Below are 23,021 nucleotides of genomic sequence, written 5' to 3' on the forward strand. Positions count from 1 at the left end.
GAATAAACCGCGTACACAAACATGCATCCATCCACGTGCGCACACAGATTCATATAAGCTAACGTGCACGTGGGAAGACGTGCATGTACTGACAGACACAGGTTCTGTTTGTAGGATGTCAGGACACATCACTGTCACGGCTCGTCTCCGTCCTTCTCTGAAAAGAGAGGACAAGTCTAAATTGTAGATGGCGCCCGCGATCTGTTTTTCAGTGTCATTCTTTGTTATCGGTTCATTGGTTTGCTTCAGTCGACCTCAACATCTTTGCAGTAGCTGCGAACCTGCAGTGTTTTGTGTTGAATGTGTGTTTTACATTGTTAATATGAAGAAAGCCAAATCTATTTTTCACCATTTCTTCTACTGTAGAAAGATTCTATACTCTAAGTTATTTGCCTGTCTCTGCTGTATTTCTTTACAGCTTTTTTGTATTGCTAGAGATTTCCAGTTACTTACTTCCTCCAATTTATGTGTGTTTCTGCGCGTCATTTCATCTTGCAGTGAAGCAGTTGTGTTAACGTTTCTTGTTTTAAAATGCACTCTAAAAATAAAATGACTTGATTTGACTGAAGCTGAGGTTGAGGTTGAAAATAGAAGTAACAGGTGACATCAAGCTCGCGGAGCCGGTTTTGATGACGAGCTGAAACCAAAAGAATAAAAGTAGAGATTTTCTTTGACACGTGGAGCTATAGCGTGCACAGAGGCACGTTTTGTGTAGGCTCATTTCCTTCCTAATAAAACACACTTTCTTGAAACGTTTTTACTTGTGATGATTTGTGATAGAGGATATTGTTATTGATCTCTCTCTATGCCTCTGTGTGTGTGTGTCTTTGTATGAGTCATGCATCTGATTGTACATCCCCTGAGAAAAGCTTTTGAGATGTTTCCGTTTATTTATAACAAGTGCAGTGTACATCAGCCGTGTTTAACCCACAGAAATGGCCAGAGAAGTCTGCCTGCTTTAAAAACCAGTTCATATAGGGTTTCAACAGCATGCAGTGATATTACGTCATTGGTTGCCACTGTGTATATGCAGCCTGGAAATAATGGTCCGTGTTTCCAGACACACATTATTGGTCCCTTTCCAAGCTCATCATCTCTGTATGCTAACAACTGTATTAGACAGTCACTTGCAGCATCCCCACTCTGCATGCATAGTTGGATCAGATATACTGTGCAGTAAGTGCCTTAGGCTGACTTCGCTCTTCTCTGAGACCAGACCTGGTGACACCATAGAGCACAGAATTACACTTGGAAATATTAATGCCAAAAAGTGTTGCATGTGTTCTATTTAAGGCGCTTGTATGTATAATGAACAGGATTACATTAACATAGCATTGAAGTATATGCATGTGAGAGAAGCTAGAGCATCAGCACTTTGAACCTGCATCATCATTTGGCCATAAAGAATGTTTTAACCCTGGGGACTGGTAAACTTCTCTGTGTGTGACTAACATTACTTCACTGCAACAAACAACAGAATAAGCATTTTCAGTCACTTCGTCCAGCATAAAAAAAGAGCAACCTCAGGCATCACGAGTCCCATAATGTCTTGTAAGCTACAGCTTTCTTTTGTTGTAGGTAGGATTTATGTTTGAAGGGCAAAATGAACATACTGTTTTTGAATCTACTTGTCAACAAGTCAAGGGAAGGGATAGAGTTTCAAATGAGCATTTGTTTTAAGTTGGTGTACGGGGAGCATGAAAAAATGTGCCCACGACAGAGGATCTCCAAACCTGCAGATTGTGCATGAATAACATGAGTTCAAGGTGTTGATGTAGGTATAATAATGCTTTTTTTCATCTATAGTACAGTGCAGATTAATTTACCCTTTTTTGTGTCTTTAGAGGGAAATTTGCTTATGATCTCTCCCTCATGTCTGGCTAATGCATGGAGTTTAAGGAGCTTAATGGCCAGAATATTGCAGTACAGTTACTGAGGTTACTGTTCGAGCGTGGGGACAAGTTTACTGTGTGGACAAGGCAGAGAAACAGTTCTGACTGACAGAGGAAATTGTGTAAAATTAACGTCCTTATCTGCATTTATTCTTAGACATAATGGCCACGTATCCGATTCTCAAGTTCTGAGAAGGCAGTTCTCTGTCCAAACAGTTTTTGGAAATGCAAACGGGCCTTTGGCTGACTCACAATAGGTGATTATATTTTCCAAAGGAATGACATCACAGATTAAAGTCTACAGATAGCGATTGTTACAGTGAGTGGGCAGCTTCATGTGCACAAAGTCAGATTATCGATCTCTGTGCGTACATATGTGCGGGAGTGGGCTGCAGTGATAACAGTCATGGCTCTAATTGCCAGTGCCTCTGAGCATTTAAAACATTTCTGGTTATCGGCAACAAGCTCAGGCGGCGCCTGTGTGACAAACACCCGTGTACAGTTTTGTGATGAGTTGGTTCACTTAAAATATTTTGAACTTCTGCAACCATGGAGACGGCAGCATCCAGTGAATTTTTTTTTTTTTTGTGGAGGGGGCTCATTCATTGTTACTCACGTTCTTTCTATCATTGCTGTCAGCCTCTGTTTTCTCACACGCAGGAGAACGCGCAGACGAGAAAAGAACCCAAAACACGTCAGTGCACGCCACGTCACGCAACACACACGCGCGCTTAACAAAGGCACAAACACATGGGTTCTGCAAATGCCGTCACACAAAACCCTTTCTCCTAAACGCCAGCAATGCAGTTAACCCCTTCAACAGGTTCTCTGTTGCCATGGCAACGTGCTGCAGGCTGACCGAGCAGGATGTGAGTAAAAAGAAAAAACCCTTTCTCCTCGGCGACCGGTGGAGACATCCAGAAACATCAGATGGGTCGGGTGCATGTGCTTGTATGTGCGTGCAGAAAGTGAATGAGCTCATGTGTGTCTATGTGTCAACGTGTTAAGTATCTCATCACTTCCACCAATGATGAAACGGGCCGTAAGTGAGGGGTGGGATTGTTCCTTTGTGACTGACATGACTCTTTGTTCTGTGAAAAACAACCGACTCACATGCACGTTCACACAATCAGCGGCACAGTTTCCCCTTGTTTCCCCTCCACCCCCACCACCTCTCCACCCCAGTGACTGCGGCCATCATTATCTTACCACTGGCTAGTTCGAGCAGCCTCGTGCTTCTTCTGCATCTCTGTGGATGAGCGGATGAGAGTCAGAGAAAGACAGAGTCATGAGCCAGTTCCCTCTGTATTCTTCTCTCCCATGTTTCTGCCCACGCGCTGCCTTCCACCCACATTATCGCAACAGCGATGGAACTTTTCTGCCTCCTCCCTTGCTCGTTTTCTCGTTCTCTCTTCATGTTCTCTTCCTGTCACGCTTCCTTCCACTATTTGCACCTTTTGTTTCTCGCACACTCTTTGTTTGTCATTCCTGAACTCTACCGTCTTCATTCTGACATTTTTTTTCTTTGTTTAATTCTGTCCTCCATCCCACCCTCACGCTGTTTTTCTGACATAGAGCACATTTTTAAAAAAAGAAAGATTCTCTCTCTCTCTGTGTGTTTGTGTGTGTATCAGCCATTTGCCTCCTTCACAGCAAAACTCTGGAGATTGTCTATGAGAATTTGGAGTCTCCACTGTCAATGGAATGTCGTCACAGTACTTCTGTTAAAGCTTTTTCTAGTAAAGAAACCTCAAGATGGAAAAAGCATCATTACGTGATACAAAAGGGAGGTATATAGTTACACTATTCAATTACAGTTACAGAGCTTTTTTAAAAAAAAGCTGCTAGTCTGAGCATATAGCTCTGAATTTCAACAATACACATTTTTCTCCAACACAGTAGCTAAGCTCAATCTTCAGTACAATAGCACACAACCCCTACAATATTCAGCAACTCCATTACACTATCAGAGCTATAGCATCACGAGTGGGTGAAAATGAGAGGCGAGCAGTTTTATCCGATCACAAGCCAGTGGAGGGACCTCATCAAAGGCCTTCTGGCCTGGCCTGCTCCCCTGGGGGCATTGCCATCCTCCTGGAGACACATCAAACACATGAAAGAAGAACCTCCAGAGTTGCACTCCTTTTCCTCCATCACAGGAGTCCACATTTATCATCATAGCTGAATGGCAGGTATTTCCAGTGAAGCTTTGTGAGAAAAACTTTCTGGAACGGCCACAGATTCTTTTGTGTCGTTGTGTTCGACTTTCATGGCGCTTTAAGGCACGACTGCATATTTAAATGCAGCTTTCACTTCTGAGTTTGATCGGATCAGCAAGCAGAACATGAATGTTTTCTTCAGCAAGTCAGAAGAGCCACTGAAAGAAAACAATTCTACACTTTGAAGAAGTGAACCTGTTTCTCTTTTTCTTTTCTCTAGTTTTTTTTTTGGAGCAGCACAGATTTTTTTTTCTATGCTACGGTCTGTTAGGAATGATATAACAGTACGTCTCCAATTCACCCATGCCGCATATTCGTAGGAACATCTCACGTGCTCCATAACGTATTCTACCATAATCTCACCTGCAGTGTGCTTTCGTACTGCCATCTGTAGCAAACAGTATTCACAAGGAGGGGTGCAGAGATGCAGCCATCTTGGACCCAGCGGTGCATGCCAATGTCTGCCTGATGAGTTCACAGAGGAAGCAGTTCATCTTCCTCCACTGTTATTTTATTCATTACTGCTTGTCGACGAGGGGAACACACACACACACACACACACACACACACACACACATGCACACATGATGGGCAGATAAGCCGCAAACAAGACAGTAAACATTTTTATGTAATGTTGTGTCCACTCTTATCTTTTTCCTGTTTTTAAAACCTCAGTTTTTTGTCATTATTTTTGCCCCTTAATGGTTATTCTTGGTTATCTGCTCCATACATCTCCTATTTATATCGCATGCCACTTAGGCCCATTACAGATGGTTGAGGCTTTTAAACACGTCTTTAAATAGTAGCTCTGAAGCCGTCTGAGGATTAAATGGAAGTATAAGAACCCTGCTGCCTGCAGTGGCGCTTGTCTGCTTTGTGTTTGTCTTTTATTCTGTCACTTTGACACGATTGCCTCTCCTCTCCTTACTTGTGGCGGGGGCAATTAGGAGTGAACCCCCGGGGCAGTTGCTGTTGAGGATTTTCGGATTTTCTCACTTGCGCAAACAGCGTGAGGTGCACGTGTGTACACAAACTGAAATGCAAAGAGTAAAAGGTGGCAAGCACAAAGGGGCAGCAGAGCACTGTGTTCAAGCCCTTGAGGTGTCGTTATTTCAGTGTTGCTTCTTTGTCTTGGTATGACAGGTTTCATGTGAGGGGCTGTTGGTTCACTGCGAAACCAAAAAAAAAAAAAAAAGCCACTGGGCATTGTGGAGTCAAGAGAGGAGGTGAAGAAGAGAAGGAGTGTTCTGTAACTGCCTGGTAGCCCATGCTTACCAGAGCTCAACAACACTCATTAAGCTGAGCTGCCTTTGCTGTAAAAGTTTGGGAGATTCAAACCAGAGGAGACTCCTAACCCTCTGCCTTCAGGCCAAAACACCCTCTGAATTAGATTATATCTCCCTGGCTTTTTCCTGAGATGTAAATAAGTTTTGATTTGCCTTCACTGTGGTCAGGCGTGCAGGGGCATATTGTAAGAGCAGTCTAAGGCTGCTTTTAGAGAGTGATGCTCTGCAAGGTAATGTGCTGAAACGTTGGACTTAAATGCAAACAAAAGTCTTCAGTTAAAACAATTAGTGTAGCTCTGATTTGGATTGTTGATTAAATTGCATGCTTGCAATGAGTTATATAGACCTGGATGATAACACTCTGAGCATGTTTTGCGACTCACTGAAGTACAGCGGCGATTCAGAGATTTTTCTGGTACTTTAAGATCTTTCCAACATTAAAAAGTATTTAAAAAAGCTGATTAAAAAATGCTTAAAAAGCTTTAAAAAATCAGCCAAAAACGAAGTGCATGAAAAAAAACCAGTGTGTTTGAAACAGCATGTTTTGTGCTTGCTTTACTGACCACTACCTCCTCATGCTGTTAGCTGTGACTATAAAGGTTGTCATTATTCTTCAAAGACATGAAAACATGTGACTTTTTTGTTCTTTTATATGAAACACAAGCTGAGGTATTGTTATGCTGACACATGTATTGTTTGCCGTGCACAATATCTACACATTTCATCAGTCCCTTTCCTTTAGCTGTGAAGTTTTTCTCAAGTTGCATCAGTTCCTTCTTTCATTATCTGACGCAAGAGCCGAGCGTGAGCCTGTACGCCGGTTTTACACGGCTCGACTTTGTACCCGTTGTTGAGTAAAAGCTTTCTGTTTCATAGCGTCTGCCGAAATTTGAAAAGTGCTTTCATTCTGATTGACTGGAATATGTTCTGGTGACGCTCCTGTGAGTTATTAATGTCCTGTTCCCACATGTCGAACAACACAACCTGCATCTGCAGTTTGTTGAGTGATTCAGATTGCCGCATTGCTGTCAGTGATACAGAAACAACCGTGCAGTCACAAATTTTAGGTGTGAAAAAAATGATGTAGATCTGATATTCATATATAGCTACAGAAAAAACACAACATATAACCCCACCTTACTAAACAGACTTAGTGTTTCAGGCTGAATAAATAAACTGATGGCTGTTCAATCCAGAGCGACACTTCCTGGAGAATATGTTAAGAATAAGTCACTTAAGGTGTGGCGTGTACGTTTCACTGCAGAGATTCGTATGTCGAAATCCAGGATCATGTATCTTCTCTTTCTTTATTGAAGGCAAGGCCAAGAATGCAGAGGAAGGAACGGATTCCTTATTGATTTTTCTAATTTTAATTTTCTCATTCACAGAGAGGTCAGAGGTCAAGATGTCAGCACATGCAAAAGGACTTTGATTCCTTTGTTTGTTAAGATGATATGTAGACAAATCTAGTAAATTCAATACTAAATAGGTGCATATTACACATATATTTTAGGAGTTAAAAGCATAATTTTATGAGAGCATGTGGCCAGTGTGACATTGTTGGTGTCAGTGTGTGTTGACTGTCCATCAGTGACACACTAGGGACAATACTGAAATATGAAATATGTTTCCCTCTTGCCTCATTCCCCTCCTATGCACACACATCTCTGTCTCTCCTATATGCAGTCTTGCTGACTTTTGTTGGCACAGAAACTGAAGGTGCCTAGCACTATTTGATTTATTTATTAGGTGGCGTTCGATGCTGGCCCTAAGCCTGTCTTTAAGCCTAGCCTCTTACAGTGTATTCTTATTGACAGCATTTGTGCACTTTATTAATATTAAATTTTGATATTCTGACAGATACGAATCCCCAGAGGATACCTGTAGTTTTCTACTTTACCAAAAATATTCTCTTTACTTTTATTTCCACCTTTGGCAGGAAGACAGTGATTGTTTGTGCTGTGGCAGATTTCTGATTTTCAACTGGAGTTTAAAAAATACATCGTTTCAGGACTACAACAGAATACTGTGTGCATAGATTGCACTTTCTAACATTTACTTAGTTTGGATCTAATAGGTCAGGCAAAAAAAGGTTCTGATAAGAAGAGAAATAGTTCTCCTGCACTGTCTCAAACTGCACCCCCGCTAGAAACAGTACTGTGGAAAACCTGGCTCTCAGTGATGGGAAAACATGTGCAGTGATTTATTGAAACATGTGCAAAGTTACTTGGAAATACAGCATATAAGGCAAGTTTTTATATATATATATGTTTGGTATGACTACCTTTATTATTTAACACAGCTTGAACTCTCTTAGAAAAGTGTTTCTGTAATTTCTTTAAGTAGTCTTCAGGAATAGTTCACCAGGGTTCTTGAAGGCCATTCAAAGCTCTTCTGTGGATGTTGGCTGTCTTTTATACTCATCTCCATCAAGGTGATCACACACTGCTTCAGTAATGTTGAGGTCCAGACTCTGGGGAGGCCGATCCATGACTAATAGTGGTCCACTGTGTGTTTTTCTATCCTGGTGTGCTTTTACTGCACTGCTGATGTGTTTGGAACCATTGTCTTGATGAAAAATAGAAGTCGTTGCAATCAGACTCTTTGCAGATGGTATTTCATGGTGGATTAAAATCTGAAGGCACTTTTCTGCATTCAGAATTTTATCAATTTTAAAAAGATGGTCAACAACACTGGCTGACATGCAGCCCCAAACTATGACAGAGCCTCCACTGTGTTTTACAGATGGCTGTAGACACTCACTGTTGTACCTATTCTGTAACAGCTGCAGCAGCAGAATTGAACCAAATATTTGAAATTAGGATTCATCACTCCATCAGACCTGTTGCTGCTGATTTTCAATCCAGTCTTTGTGTAATTTGACATATCTCAGCCTTTTCTCCCTGTTTTACTTCTTGGTTTCTTGACAGCCATCCTTCCAGTGAGAGCATTATGGTGCACATTAGATGTTCTTTCCTGGGCTTTGCCGGATTTTTTCCTATTTCTTACCTTTCAGATAGTGTAGATAGTATTTTCTAGGCTTCTTTTGTCTTCTACTTACTTAGTTTCCTCTCATTTTTAAGAACATCTTGCGACCCATCCTGAGACATGCCAGGTTTTCGGCTAATAGCTCTTATGGAATAACTTTAATGCTGTAAAAATACTATTATATGCCTGTCAAACTGTGCCATCTTTGGCAAATTTACAGATACAGCTAAAGAAATTGGAACAAATTCTATTTTTTTGTGTAGTAACAAAGTGCCTAAAGATACAATTTAAAATGGTTCTTTGCTAAGTTGACTGTTATGTGTAGACTGAACATTGGTTCATCCCTTGAGTTAGGTGCATCTTCTATATGTGAATGATTCATAGGCTAGTGGCTTAACAAAGACCACCAACAGCAATTAAACATTCCTCTGAAAACAATCAAGAACTGGACTGAAATCAAAAAGCAGCATCCAGAGAAAAACCTTGAAAGACCTTCAGCAACTATTGATAAAAAATCACGGAAAAAATTAAAAGTCTGACTGCTTGGAGGCACAATAAAAAGAAACGGGTCGTGTCTCAAGAGTTTTGGAGACAACTGTACGTAGGATTAGAATGAATTTGGTCTAAAAGTTTAAAATTTCACGCTGCAGATAGAAGTCGCATTATTTTATAAAATAACTCCTGCCTCTATAAAGGAATTTGTCAGTTTGAGTGTTACTACTAGTACTAAGAAAAGTAATTCTTGACTTTTATCCAAAAACAAACACGCCTTGGTACATATTAATTACCTCATATACTGCTGAGAAAGAATGCAGCCTACCGTACACGTACCTCCGAGTAGATTAAGTGCACAGTAAGGTCATTGGGAGCTTTTCTCCACCTTATAACGAATAACACACTTCTTTCTTTCTCCGAGAGTCTAAAAGCCACGTAGCAGTTAGGGCTGTGAAGCAATTGTATCATTTTATAATATATGCAGGGCCCAGATGTGCCCTACATTTGATCTCGGTCCTCGGGCCCACAGTGGGCTGCCCACTGTGGGTCTTGTGGGTCTGCCCACAGTTCCCCCACACAGGTCCCCTAGGGCCTATATTTCCTGAGGCAGAGCTTCTGAGCAGCTGACAGACACGTATCACCTGGGCACACGGTGACGTGAAATACCACAGTGTTAAAGGCCATCCTCTCTGCCATCTTTCCGGCTGACTTTAACTTGCGCACTGACACGACCATAACGTCTGATAAATTTCCCTGTTATGCAGCAGCTTGCCAAGGATTCAGAAGGAGACATTGCAAATGTCTCAGAGATTTTCTTTTTGTCTCTTTTGTCAAAACAAAACGACTTAAACTGCAAGACTCACTATAAACAGAAGTACAGTTATTATAAATAAACTGGATGAATTGATTAGCTTTATCTCGTTTATTTTTTCAGTCTTGCATTAAAAGCTGTCCTCTATGTGGTTTCTTATGCAATTTAAAATTAGCCCTTTGCTCTCCTTTAAGTAATTCACACACATACACACGCATGCACACACACATGCAGTGATGCAGTTACAAAGAGTCACTGGCGATGACTGTCATTTGTGGTCCCCTGGGTGGATCAGTGGTCAGAGATTGGGATGTAACAGAGGGAGACTATAATTGTGATCTACTCAATTATTAATCTATGGATGAACTCAATACCCGGAGTGAGGCAGAGAGAATGCTCGGTTGACAGGAACCATAGCTGTGAATCTCTAAACGAAATGTGCTTTCAGAGCGTTTATAAAGAGAACATTACATTCTTTGAGTAGAATTTTGTGTCCTTAATTTAATTCTTGGATGTACGGTAATAAAGCCTTTACAAAAGTCCTTGTAACATTGCCCCACTGTGCAAAGGTAACATGTCTTGATTGCTCCTCTATTGTCAGGAGGCATGCCGGCACTTATCTCACCAGTGTTCACTTTGTAACCTCACTATTCAAGTCATTCAGCTCATCTGGCAGTAGAGTGTGTCTTTAGAGATAGAATCGCCAACCAGCCCAGCTTTGTTGATACGAACCAAAATAATTCCCTCGCTTTTATTTTAGCTGGACTTGAGCTAAACTGCACATTTCTTACAAGTTCACTCACACGACCAACACCGGCACATATTCCCTAAACGGATTATAACTGCACTATAACTTCATAAACATCCTCCAGAAAATGAGGAGCCATCATGAATGTAACCACCAGAGATTGCATTTTTATCCCATGTTGTGTTTACATACCAGCAGAACCACCTTTGATGGGATTAGAATCACTAAAGATGTGCTATAGCCAGCCTGGGAAGCTGCTAGCAGGAGAATGTGCAGGGATTTATGCATTTTTGATGCAGCGTGGGGAGGAGTGGAACTCTGAAAACGCTGCATGACCTACTTAGAGAGCCATGGAATTCAGACGAGTCGTCATGGCACAAAAAAGGGAAAAATCTTTCTCTCACTTTCTGTTTGTGTGTATGACACAGTGATGTATTCAGAGTGTGCGCGCCCCTGTGCACTTTTTTTGTTGCCTGCTGGTGTTAATGAGCAAGGGCTTTCACACGGTCGCACATACATAAAGTACGGAGTAACCAGAGCGTGCTATCGCTGCTTAAATTTCTCCCTTTACTTTGCATTAAAGTATGTGTCCTGCTTCATTGGCTGGAGCTTAGTTCAAGCCATTCAGCCTCTTTTATTTAAAAGCCTCTGTAATAAGAGCCTTCTGACATCCTGCAACACTTCTGCCCACAATCCACTGAGATGGCATCTGGCTGGCTGTAGACAGGTGCACACACACACACACACACACACACACTGGGCTAACAACTGCTTCTTCCTCTGTCCCCATCTAAGGGAAAAATGCAATTTTCTTTGCGACATGGCCTTGTACATAAATTAATTTTCCTTTGCAGTCTAAGCCCTTCTCTCCCTCCTCTTCCCATCACCCTCTCTCTTTTTCTTGGTAGCTATGGAAACACAGTATTGTACGTCAGCTTCTCAAACCAGACGGCATTGTCCAAGTGCTCGGGCTGTCACATTCCTGCTTCACTGTCACCCTGTAGGGCGAGAGAAAGGGTCGGGCCTCCAGTGGCTTTCCAGTCACCTCAATGGAGGCTAGTCAATAAGCGATTCATTAGAAAAGACAAGCGCTCACAGTCAGTGTCTTTAACTGGAGTGTTTATTTGGTCCGGAAATTAGCCATTGTGAGACAATAGTCGACCACCTGGTTGGATGGTTTGTGTGTATGCGTGTGCATGTGTGAGTGTTTGTGCGTAGCTCCTCATGATTGATGATTGTTTGTGGACACTGTTGGCATGGCCCCCAGCCTGGTTAAATATGCACTGGTTGATGAAGCCCAGGGCTCATGGTGTTTGTGTGTGCACGAGTGTGCGTCTGCATGTGTCGGTGACAGGGAGTACACGTGTGCTAGTATGTGCTAGTGGCTCAGTAATGACTTGGTCTTAAAAAAATCATAATTTTTGAGTTAATAACAACATTCATTCTGGTAAAGCAAAAAATCGGTAAAAGCATTAAGATTAGTTAGAAATCCCTAGTACTCGTTCTGCATGCTGCGCTTCACATCTCTATTTTCTCCCTCTCGCCAAGATGTCATCATCCATCACATTCAACAACCAATCTGCAGTCCTCTGTGCTTTCCTGCCACTGACTATTTAATCAATTCTTAACTAATGCTGATGATTGATAAGCACATTTGCTTTCCATATTACACCAGTCCGCTCTTTCAAAACACCCTTTGAAAAAATAAGGTTAGCTGATTAACTAAAAAACTAATTGGACTGAGCAGAAAACTGCAACGCTGACATCCAGACAAGATGCGTTAATGATGCAACGCTTGCAGCCGTGACCCTTAATAACTTTAAACCTCCTGGAGACGAGAGGAGAGAGGGAGGGAAGGGGCCGACAAGAGGTAGCGTGTGATAGTTGAAACAGAGAGAGCAGCGGGTGGCGCCGGCACAGGACTAGAGATGTGAGAAACTGTAAGACAGAAAAAGAGAAGAGAGGATAAGAAAATGATGATGAAAATGAGATAGTGAGTTTAAAGAATGAAAGAAAGGTCTTAAATATACAAGGCCAGGATTTCTGGGAGGCGGCGTTGTGCTGTAACAAGATTGATGTGCGTGGACAGAAGAATCCTTAGGCTGCAAAGAGGGACAGCCTGAACTGTGTTCTGCTCTATTGTACTGAGCACACACACACACACACACACACACACACACACACACACACACACACACACACACACACACACGCCTCCATGCACCCACTCACAGTTTTTTGAATCCAGCTCTGCACTACACTTATGCCCACACTTGCCAGACTCCCATCTGTCTTCCGTGCAAAAAGTTGACTCTTCTTTAAAAAGTTGTCAGTAGATGGTCCTCGTAATTTGGAGTAGGATGACTAATCTGCCATTGTCCGTCCTTTGAGGCCTGACTAAATGTCAACAGTAATGTCTGCATCTTTCCTTGCTCGACGGGCAGCTGCGAAATAACCAGTAGTAAAGTAATAGGAAGGACTACTGGCAGTGTCATCTGGACACAGAGTCTTAAACATGACTTGTGTAATAATTAAAAGTGCCCATCGAAGAGCCGAAGCTAAACTAAATCGCGAGTAAATTCCCATTATGGGTCACATGTTAGACATTAATGAAAACATCGTGTCAAAATCGTGATAGGTGAAGCTGCAGAAAAGAAGAGCGCGTGAACTGTTTGAACTCCCCTGTTTTTCTTTGCATCATTTAACCATTTACCCACTCTATTCTTCCTGAACTGATTTCAGTCTGGCTCTGGAGCAGCTTTTTCCGGAATAACCCGGGTGGTGTCACAAAGGTTATCTTGAACTAGGAGGCGTTGAGTTAGAAAGATCTGGGCTGTGGTCGAATAGTCAAAATAATGACTTCCTATGTCTTTTTTCCTATTAATTTTTTCTTAACCCTGATATAAAATGTCAATGAAAGATGAATGAAAGACGTGTCACTTCATTGCCTAGACTGTAACTTAAAAAAAGGGAACATTAAGCTTACCAGACACATCGATTTAATATGGTAGAAGAAGAACTTTTTGACTTTTTGATTTTCATGATGGTTGGATGGTGTTTAGCTTCAGCATGAAGTACAGTATTATTGGCTTTCCTTTTATATAAGATCCAGTGTATCCTAAGTTTAAGGAGGTAATACTGTGCAGTAACAGAATTATACTAGCTCTTAACGTATCTGCCACACAGGTACTTCCAGGTCACTTCACCCAGTTAGGAACCTTCCTAACCAAAACTGACTATTTGGCTGCAACCCTGCATTTTTACCAGGCTGATAAATCTAATTTACCCTTCTTTAATAAATTGCTGGAGTAGTCTGAAGTGTTTTAATTTGCACCATGTGTTTTCATGTCCAGTAAAAAAATCATATTTGACAGTAACTTGTACTTTAGATACAATATTCTATAGTTTCTTAGAAAGTGTAGTCTAGCAGTGTTAACCACAAAACTTTGGCTGTCGTGCTAATGTTCATAAGTTCAGTTGATAAGTAGGCTAATTAGTTGAGCAAATCACAGCAAAAATTTCTGGCACAACTTCACCTACTTCCAAGGTGCATGGAGAGGATGAAACAATTCAGAATGCAGGAACTCCAGCAACACTTAGGGGAAGAGGAACAACTTTATTGACTGACCAACACGTTTCGGCTTGTGGCCTTCATCAGGGTCATAGTAAAACATTGTAGAAGTTTGCTTAAATAAAAAACAGGAAACATAAAAAAAAATTCAAATTAACCAATCACATCTTCATAGATAGACCAGCTGACATATAACAGGTTGGTATTGGTCAATTGGTTAAGTCACGCCCAAGTAAATACTGGAGTAGATCATTAAAATAACTCATGCATGAAATACATAAGAAGAATATTATGAATAAACTTTTTTTTTTTGGTATATTCATAATATTCTTCTTATGTATTTCACCCAGTGGCGGTCCTAGCCTGTTTGGCGCCCCGGGCGAACACTCCCTCTGGCGCCCCCCCACACACACACACATAAAACATATTAAGGATTAATATTACATTAACATAAAACTGTTGTCGGAACCATACTGAATTTCGCCAAAGAAACACACACATGCACACACACACACACATATGAAGAGAGAGTGAGTATGTATGCAAACAGCTACCAAACAGCCATCATAATTCATCATACAATGAGAACAGGACAAATCAACAACTGACAATGACTAATTAATATTAAAATCTGTAACATAATGTATTTTCTGGAGTTTAGTCTGTTATTGTTACTATTTTTACCATTTCTTCTTGGAGCAACTGTAATCCACATTATTTCTTTAGGGATTAATAAAGTATGATTCTGATTCTGATTGTTTCAGGATGACCTGCCATTATCCAATGACACATCTGCTTACCTGTATCTTTTGCTCGTTTCTCCTCCTCTTCTTCTCTGTTTTTTCTAAACTGAGCACCTGATGGTTTTGAACTTTTCTTGTCCATCTTCCATTAGTTTTAATTTTGCACTCCAGTATGAACACAAATCCCCCAACTCGAGGATCACCACAACATAACCTAATAGACCTATGCCTTAGTTCACAGATTCACTTTGTCTAGGGTGTATTTCTGGGATTTCACACAACCCAGGATTCAGATCATGAATACATAATGGGCTTGGATTTACATCATTATGAATGAAATGTGCTCTATTTGGAAGCAGCCGGCCCCTCCCCTTTCCACGCATTGTGTGTGAGACTTTAAATCATCAAACTGTAAATTTTAAATTGTTATTGATCCCTTTACCCCTAGTCCTAAAGTGTATATTTATTTTCTTACTCTTCTTATATTTATTGTTTGTTTACTTGCACTGCTGTAACTGGAGCCTCGTCGTCTCGTCTCTCTGTGGACTGTATGTAGCGGAGATGACAATAAAGTTTACTTTGACTTCAGCAGCGAGCAGGCGCACCGAGGGCTCTCGCGCGCACTTTTCGCGTAATGAATTTGGAAAAAACACCGGTGCAAATTATAAGTCTGTATCATAATGTCTGGTGTTTTCGTGTTTGTTGGTTTGTTTTTATTTTGTTTTATTTTGCGAGTTGGTTATTAGATGCTGCTCCAGCCAGCCAGAAAATCCCCCGCCCCCCCGCCTCTCCTCCCTGTGCCGCAAGCAGCAGGCGCACCTCGCAAACGGAGGGCGCCCTTACTCCCAGCAAATGGGCGATAGAAAACCGATCGGTGCCTATGACATTCCCAATATGCGCTGGCTGATGTCGGGGCAGCATGAGTACGAGCATTTTTTTTTTTTTTTTGCCGATGCCCGTGATGCCGCCCCCACCACCATGCCGCCCCGGGCAACCGCCCGTGTCGCCTGTATCAAAAACCGCTACTGATTGATTTCACCTGTTATATGTCAGCTCGTCTATCTATGAAGATGTGATTGGTTAATTTGAATTTTTTTTATGTTTCCTGTTTTTTATTTAAGTTATGTTTTACTATGACCCTGATGAAGGCCACAAGCCGAAACGTGTTGGTCAGTCAAGAAAGTTGTTCCTCTTCCCCTAAGTGTTGCTGGAGTTCCTGCATTGTAATTAGTTGAGCAAAACAGAATTAATACACAGAAATTATTTGACATTTGGCAATACATTGCGATACAGAAGGACTGACTAACCTTTAAACATTGCCACATATTTGTATAAGTTAAAAGTTTTCTGGTGGCTTGTTAACTAAACTGCTACATTTAAACTAAACCTGGCTCTTCAACTTCACTCTCCAGGAGGTCATATCCGCCTGCCCAGGTACACGTAAAAAAAGCAAATGATTGTTTTTTACTCTTTAGTTTCTGAAAGAATTACATGTTACTTTTCTTAAAAAACAAACAAAAATGAAAACCCTACTGTTATATTTGTAACCTGGGATGGAAAGTGATTGTTGTACTGATCTCATCAAGCTCTCAGCAAGAAAGTGAGAAAAGCAATGCAGGTTCTAGCACTAAATGAACAACTAAGGAGGGGCCTTTTAGGCACACACAATAACACATACCAGAAAAAAACCCCCATCATTCTTTGCTTCTCAGCCCTGCTTCGTGCTCTATTGGGCAGTTGAATTGATGCAGACTGCCTTGTTTGTGTATCTTTCAAAATGGTATTTCATCTCCTTTTCCTTGTAACGAATGAAAGCGAGTGACGGTGTGCACGTTTTGCAGACAGCATTATATGAGGTAAATACGGTGGAGGGGGCTTATAAAAGTGGAGGCAGGGACTTTTTAATGTGAAACGTTGGAAAGCAAAGGGCAGCAACATCCAGGAGGGCTTGTAAATTTTTCGCTCTGAGAGATTCATAAAGATTGGGAGGCTGAGGCACTGGGATTAGATTGGTTCATACTTTCACACAGTTGTTGTCCATAAAGCTTTAATATCCCCAATTGACAAGACATATATGAGGAATTTTATGTGCTCCCTTTCATTCATTTTACAGGCTTTTTCAGTTGACAAAAAACTCAAACATTATCTAACAACTATCTTAAAGGGTAGCAATTTTTCATGTGGAAATCATTTTAGGTTGTGCTGTCAGTGATTAAACAAATAAAAAATGATACGAGAAATGCCCTGATCCAAAACCGACCATGGTGCAGTTTGTAGCAGAGAACCCCTCCCGCCTCCCCAAAAAAAGAAGTGCTACCAAATTTGCTGGGATGTCCTCTCTCTGCCGTAAGAATGGACAGATATTGTACTGTTAACCAGAACTGTCCTCCTTTGTTCCACCTCTTTCTCTTTTACCTCCCCTGCATTACTGAATTCATCCATGGGGCAAAGTGAAGGGCCTTTGGGGGCCACGAAATAATTGACTTGATAATGGGCTCTCTCCTACTTTCTTCCTCACACTCTTCGTCCATATTACTCCTCTCCTTTACTAGTTAGCAGATTCTTCAGCTGGGGCACCAGCCTGCATGCCCAAGTATCTTTGGGTAAGTATTCTTGGTGTGATGGATGCGTGAACCTTAAGTTAAAAGTGCTTAGGTATAGAAAAAAAGCACTCATTTAATTGAAAGTGCTTTGAGTGCTCACCTTGAGTCCAAAAGAGCGTAATACCAGTGTCTTTTCCATGATACTCTTTTCCCTGATTTTGAGGGATAACATATATATATATATATATATATATACATATATCTATAGTGCATGAAATTTACACATAGAATTCAAAACAGGACAAAAACAATCTATTTTTATGTGCATGAACTGGCCAATCACTCAGCATAAGTACTGTACAAAAGTCTTCAGTCACCCTGAAGTTGTTTATATTTTGCTTCCATGGAGACAGATGTTTTTTAAATTTAAAAAAAATGGTCTCCAGGATTTCTCAAGGTCTTTCAGAGTGTTTCTGTGGACATTCAGCTGTTTTTTTACCTGACCACTTTTAAAAGAATGATTTTTGTTTGTCAAGCCACTTAAAACCGATCTGTAAAGGATTCGAGCATAAAAAAGGCGCCTAGCTTATTAGGCAAACAAGTAATGTGTCTATATATAATAGACAATTTCGCTAAAAACCCATTGTATCTTTACACATTTTACAAAAACACATCATTTGTTCCCATTTCAAGTGGAGGACAAAGAAGTGGCAGGCCTAATAAACTATCTGCAGCAGATGAACAGTATCTGTAAGTCATGTCCTTACAAAATAAGAACTAGAAATCCAGCAAAGCCCTAACATAGGATCTGAGAGATGCATCTTGCCCTTCAGTTTTTATGTATGACTCACATATGCCATATTACAAAAGAACTGGACTGAAAATCAGCGGCAACAGGTTTTCTTTTCGAATGATCATTAACATGTATTTGTCTACAGCTATCTGCGAAACAAAGAAGAGCTTTGGGATGTCTTTCAGGACACCTGAAGTACTGAAGTCTACTTAAAGAAACTACTAAGAGACTTCAGCCTGTGCTGTAGAATAAAGGCGGTCATACCAAATGTTGACCTTAAGGCTTGATAGATTTTTGCAGCTTCTATTTTTGCTTCACATACTGTGTTTCCATGTATGACTACAATGGTTGAATCTACTTTGCATTTTCCTAACAAAAATTAAAGAAACTAGGGGTGGCTTAAGAGTTTTGCACAGCGCTATAAATATTATACATAGAAAAGCTGATGTGGAAATTTAAAACCTATACTTAAAATCCTTTATTGAACTACAAAATGAAATAGCTCTGTGTTGTTATTAGCGCCCTAAAATCTGTGCAAATTTTTTCTGAAAACAAACTGCATAATGAAAAAGAAAAAGTTTGACTTTTTCCCTCAGTCCGCTCTCATCTCATCTGCATCCATCACCTCCTCGGGGACTAATCATTTGAGGTGGATTTCACTTTGGTCTGTCCCTCTCACTGGGCAGCACAACATGTTCCAGCTGTTGTCAGGCCTTGTCAAAAGCACAACAGCCTGTAATAGGCTTAACACAGCGTCTGCTTTCTGCTCTGCTCAGATTGCTAATAAAGGTGCAATGTGTTCACTCTGATTTTAGTTCCACTGGCCAATTTGAGCTTTTCTCTGATTCGTGAGTGAGCAGATGTGCGTGTTATTGTTTGCGGATTTGTCAGAGATTAAAATTTTGCATGAAATTTAGGTAAGGATGATAATTTATCTAGTTGGTTTTGTTTGAGGATGAGCACGAGCACAGAGGGAGAATATTGTGTGTGGGAGTGAAGGAAAGTGAAAAAGAGCGAAAGAGACTTGTCACCACTAAAGAGGCTTCCAACATGCCATCATGGTTATCCTGGTGGCCATCTGAGCTCTCCAGAAAGCGAGAGATAGATTGACTGCAATAACAAGAGCCAGACGGCACAGAGAGAGGAGGAGATGGAGGGCAAACAGCTATCAGCTTGAGCAGCCCAGTCAGTCTCTAGCAGTGGATTTTAAAGGCCAGTCTCTCCCCAGACAAGAAGTGGGTGCCTCAGTTTTTTTTCCCTGTGTGTTGCAGGCATGCATTGTTAAGGGAACAGATTGAGGGAAAAAAACAACTCCATCACTCCTTCCTGCTCTCAGTTTACTTCATCCACTCTCACTCAATCAATGTGTACTCTGTTCGGATACTCCGGGGCCTGCTGTTTAAATGTTACCACAAGGAGTCTTGCCTATGCTTGCAGCATACTGAAGTCATCTTCATTCTCTCCTCTTGTTCCTCCTGTTTTCCTTCTTGTAGCACTTTTCCAAGTATCTCACCGAAAGCTTTGTCTGTTGGCTCCCTAGGACTGTGAATTACCTGTCAGCCTTATCTTCCCTTGGTCATTTAAGAAAGAGAAAGAAAAGGAGGCATGGTGGGTGATGTGTTACACCCCAGTGGACCTCCGAATTGCTCAAGAGTTCAGTGATGGGGAACAAATCGCTCTAGCTTCTTGAAGATCTTAGGTGTAGATGTATCCTGGAGAGATAAACAGTAGGAAACGCTGACCTTAAATGACACCACACCAACTCAAAGTAGCATGTGGTGAAGATAATATACCGTCACTGTCTTTATGCTGAAATTGTAAGACTTCATTGAACTGCTGCAGACTAATTCACACATACATACTCGTGATTCTTCCTCCTCTTCCGACGGTAGCTGGTATTGACAGCCATGACAGTTTAGAGGATTAGTTGGGTTTGTACATGGTGAAAGAGATAATCTTCTTTAGATCTGACCTATTGGGTGCTAACTCTATAGAGCTTTTTAATGCCAAGCATATGTTTTAGCAATCACTGGATTCATCCTGGCGCACATTTCCTCTCCTGGCTCGGGGATGTGAAAGTAATTCAGTGTGGAGTGTGTGCAGGAGGCAGCTGGTACAAGAGTCCAGCTACTTGCATGTGCTGTGCCAGTGCTGGATGGACAGGAAAGCATGCTGCATGAGGCAGGCAGGGTGGATGTGTATATGTGTACCTTTAAAAGAGGACTTCAACAGCATGCTACAGTAACACTAAGAAAAACAGTGGTAGGAGAACAAAATGCACAACCAAAATTTTTGCGACCGCTTGCAGTGAACATGACCATGCTGCCTTTGAGATGCTTGCTTTGAACACTCACAGCCGGTTGCTATCTTCCAAGCAATTTTGGTGCATCAAGACGGCAATAAAACAAGTTTGACATGGAGTCAGTCTGCTCTCAGTGTGCTGTTGATTTGAGGTTGAATAGGGTCATGTTACATTCACTTTAGGATTTGTGATAATACTGCAAATCGCGAATGTGCTGCTGTCTAAATACACAGAAATTCACAATAACCAAAAGTTCACATCACTAATTAAGAGTCGAGCTCTGAATTATACTTGCTTTAACCCTCTGTAACTATTGACAGATTATGGCATAAACAGGCTGCGACGCTATTACCCAAGGTTTTGATTCAAATTAAATGATGCATGCAATTTATCACATGGAACAAGTAAAAATGCATTTTACTGTGACACACAGAGAGAGACTGTTTCCCCACAGGCTAATTGAGTGAGTGTCATTTATTAGAAGCACAATAGCGCAGGTTAATGACATCGTACAGAGATCAGCAAGGACAAATATCAGTAGCTTTGTGTAAAGGCCATTGTGATGCACATGTGACAATGAAAACGTGCTGAGATTCGACAGAAAACTTTTAGGACTAGAACTAGTACTGTAACCAGAATTCAACCATTTGGCAGGAAGCTGGGTCAAGTCCCTTGTGATATATGGTTATTTGCAATCCTTTGCTGATCTGTCTGAGATCGATGGCAGCCTGTCCAAGTTGGTATGTGACTCTTTGGAGACAGAAAAAGTGGTCACCCAGAGGTTGAGGGTGTTGCGTTTTCAACCTCTAGGAAACCAGCAGGTCACCATAAGTACTTGCAGTCAGCTGTTAACAGTAAAAAAAAAAAAAACAGTTCAGTCACCAGGCAACCACTGATGAAATATGCATGATGCTATTGTAATAACATGTGCATAAACTTAATTCATAAAGTCATATATTCTGAGGTGGGAGTTTGCTGTCAATGATCACCTGTGCTGTTGGCCTTGTCAGGAAAAAATGAGCAGTAGTATGAGCAGAGCAGAGCAGATTGCTTCTGACATCAGATCAGGCTCTTCCCTCCCTGTTTCTCTCTATTGTCCTCTGTCTTTATCACTCGCCCTTGCATGTATGTGCATGTGCTATACAGGGCCTCAGGTTGCTGATTTGGGTTCAGTAAATTGCCATTAGATGAGGGACAGGTGCAGCTGCCTCTGGAGCGTTAACAAGGCATTTCATCATGGTTAGCTCCAGCCTGGTGCTCTGATCAGCTCTTGTTCTATTCTCAAAAACACACATATGCACACCTACAGACGACAAGCATAGATACACCTTGGTGGCCTCTGCAGTGTCATCCTGCGTGTAGCGAAAGTGAGTTAGAAAATTTCACTTTCAAGCGTTTAGCTTATTGGCTTGTAGAAATGTGGCTGGCTCTTTGTAGGGAGGGCAGGTTAATTTACCTGTGGAAATTAATTAAGGAGTAATTAATTATCACTTATTTGAGTAATTGCTGAGCCTTAAAAAAACAGTCCCCAAAAGTGATCTTTTTAAAAAGTTTTTTTCTATTAAGGTTTATTAAGTGCGTTTGAAATCATATTGAAACGTGCCTTAAAAGGATGTTATATACTTCCTTTAACGCTCTGTAACTATTGATGGATTATGGCATAAACAGACATTGATGCATGCTCATCTTTAAAGGCGCGCTATTACCCAAGGTTTTGATTAAAATTAAATGATGCATGTAATTTATCACATGGAACAAGTAAAAATGCATTTCACCGTGACACACAGAGAGGCTATTTCCTCACAGGCTAATTGACTTTAGTTTATTAGTAGCACAATAGCAGCAAGTTAATGTCATTGTACAGAGAACAACAAGGATGAATATCAGTAGCTTTGTGTAAAGGTCATCGTGAAGGAGATGCAGTAGTGACAATAGTGTTGAGAAGCATTTGAAATAAACTGGTCTTTCTGTAATATACTCTAAATGGAAGCGTTGTCGTGCGATCTCATCGCACTGAAATCTTAAATATTAATCTGAGGGAGGAGATTTTTGTAAAAACAAACGCAATTTTTAAAAATATTTTCTTAATCCAGCAAGTGAATTCAAACTCCTGTGAGGTTTTAGTGTCTGTGCTGTACAAAGGGCGCACGTTGTATGATTCTGTGATCAGACAGAGTGATATGCATCCCTTGAGTTTCCATTTCTAGGTTCTTCTGCCATTAACCCCCACCCCACACACAACAACAACAACACACGAACCTTCCTTGGCTGTCTCCCAAGGCAGTCAAACAGATTACTACGGACGTTAACCCCATCGATCTGCTCCGAATGGCCTCCAAATGCCAGGAATTAGATTTCAGACTGGAGGAGAGGGAAATAAAGTGCTGTAGTATTTCTTACTGCTCTCCTACTGAGTTAAGTGCTGCTATACTTTCCCGTCGTAGCAGTTTTGGAGGTTATGTATGTTTTACATGAGAATGATATCTGTGACAGCTTTAACCTTATTTAGAATAAACTAGCATCAAAGATACAGACTCCATCCAAGTCCTGGTGGAAGCAAGTCTCACCACACAACTGATTAAAAAAAACACTTTTCCCCAGAAAAAGGTAAAAGTTGTGCTATTCATGAG

General features: G+C 41.1%; 1 protein-coding gene and 1 long non-coding RNA gene across 4 annotated transcripts in view; one reads left to right on the top strand and one right to left on the bottom strand.

Moving 5' to 3' along the window:
• LOC102082428 (uncharacterized) overlaps positions 1-23,021 on the bottom strand; it is a 95,876-nt gene that overhangs the window by 69,616 nt on the left and 3,239 nt on the right. The window contains exons 3-4 of one of the 3 annotated variants that reach the window (XR_003215816.1): positions 21,381-21,666; positions 20,867-21,236 (exon numbers count right to left, since the gene is read on the bottom strand). The exons of 1 other annotated variant lie outside the window; for it this stretch is intronic. This is a non-coding gene — a long non-coding RNA (uncharacterized LOC102082428). Of the gene's footprint in view, positions 1-20,866; positions 21,237-21,380; positions 21,672-23,021 lie in introns of those variants that run through there. One more of the 3 variants, XR_270320.3, reaches the window with a different exon arrangement.
• Positions 1-23,021, top strand: part of gabbr2 (gamma-aminobutyric acid (GABA) B receptor, 2) — a 177,445-nt gene that overhangs the window by 24,215 nt on the left and 130,209 nt on the right. The gene's annotated exons all lie outside the window — the stretch shown is intronic.

Source organism: Oreochromis niloticus, linkage group LG22 (genome assembly GCF_001858045.2).
Source record: "Oreochromis niloticus isolate F11D_XX linkage group LG22, O_niloticus_UMD_NMBU, whole genome shotgun sequence".
NCBI lineage: Eukaryota > Metazoa > Chordata > Actinopteri > Cichliformes > Cichlidae > Oreochromis > Oreochromis niloticus.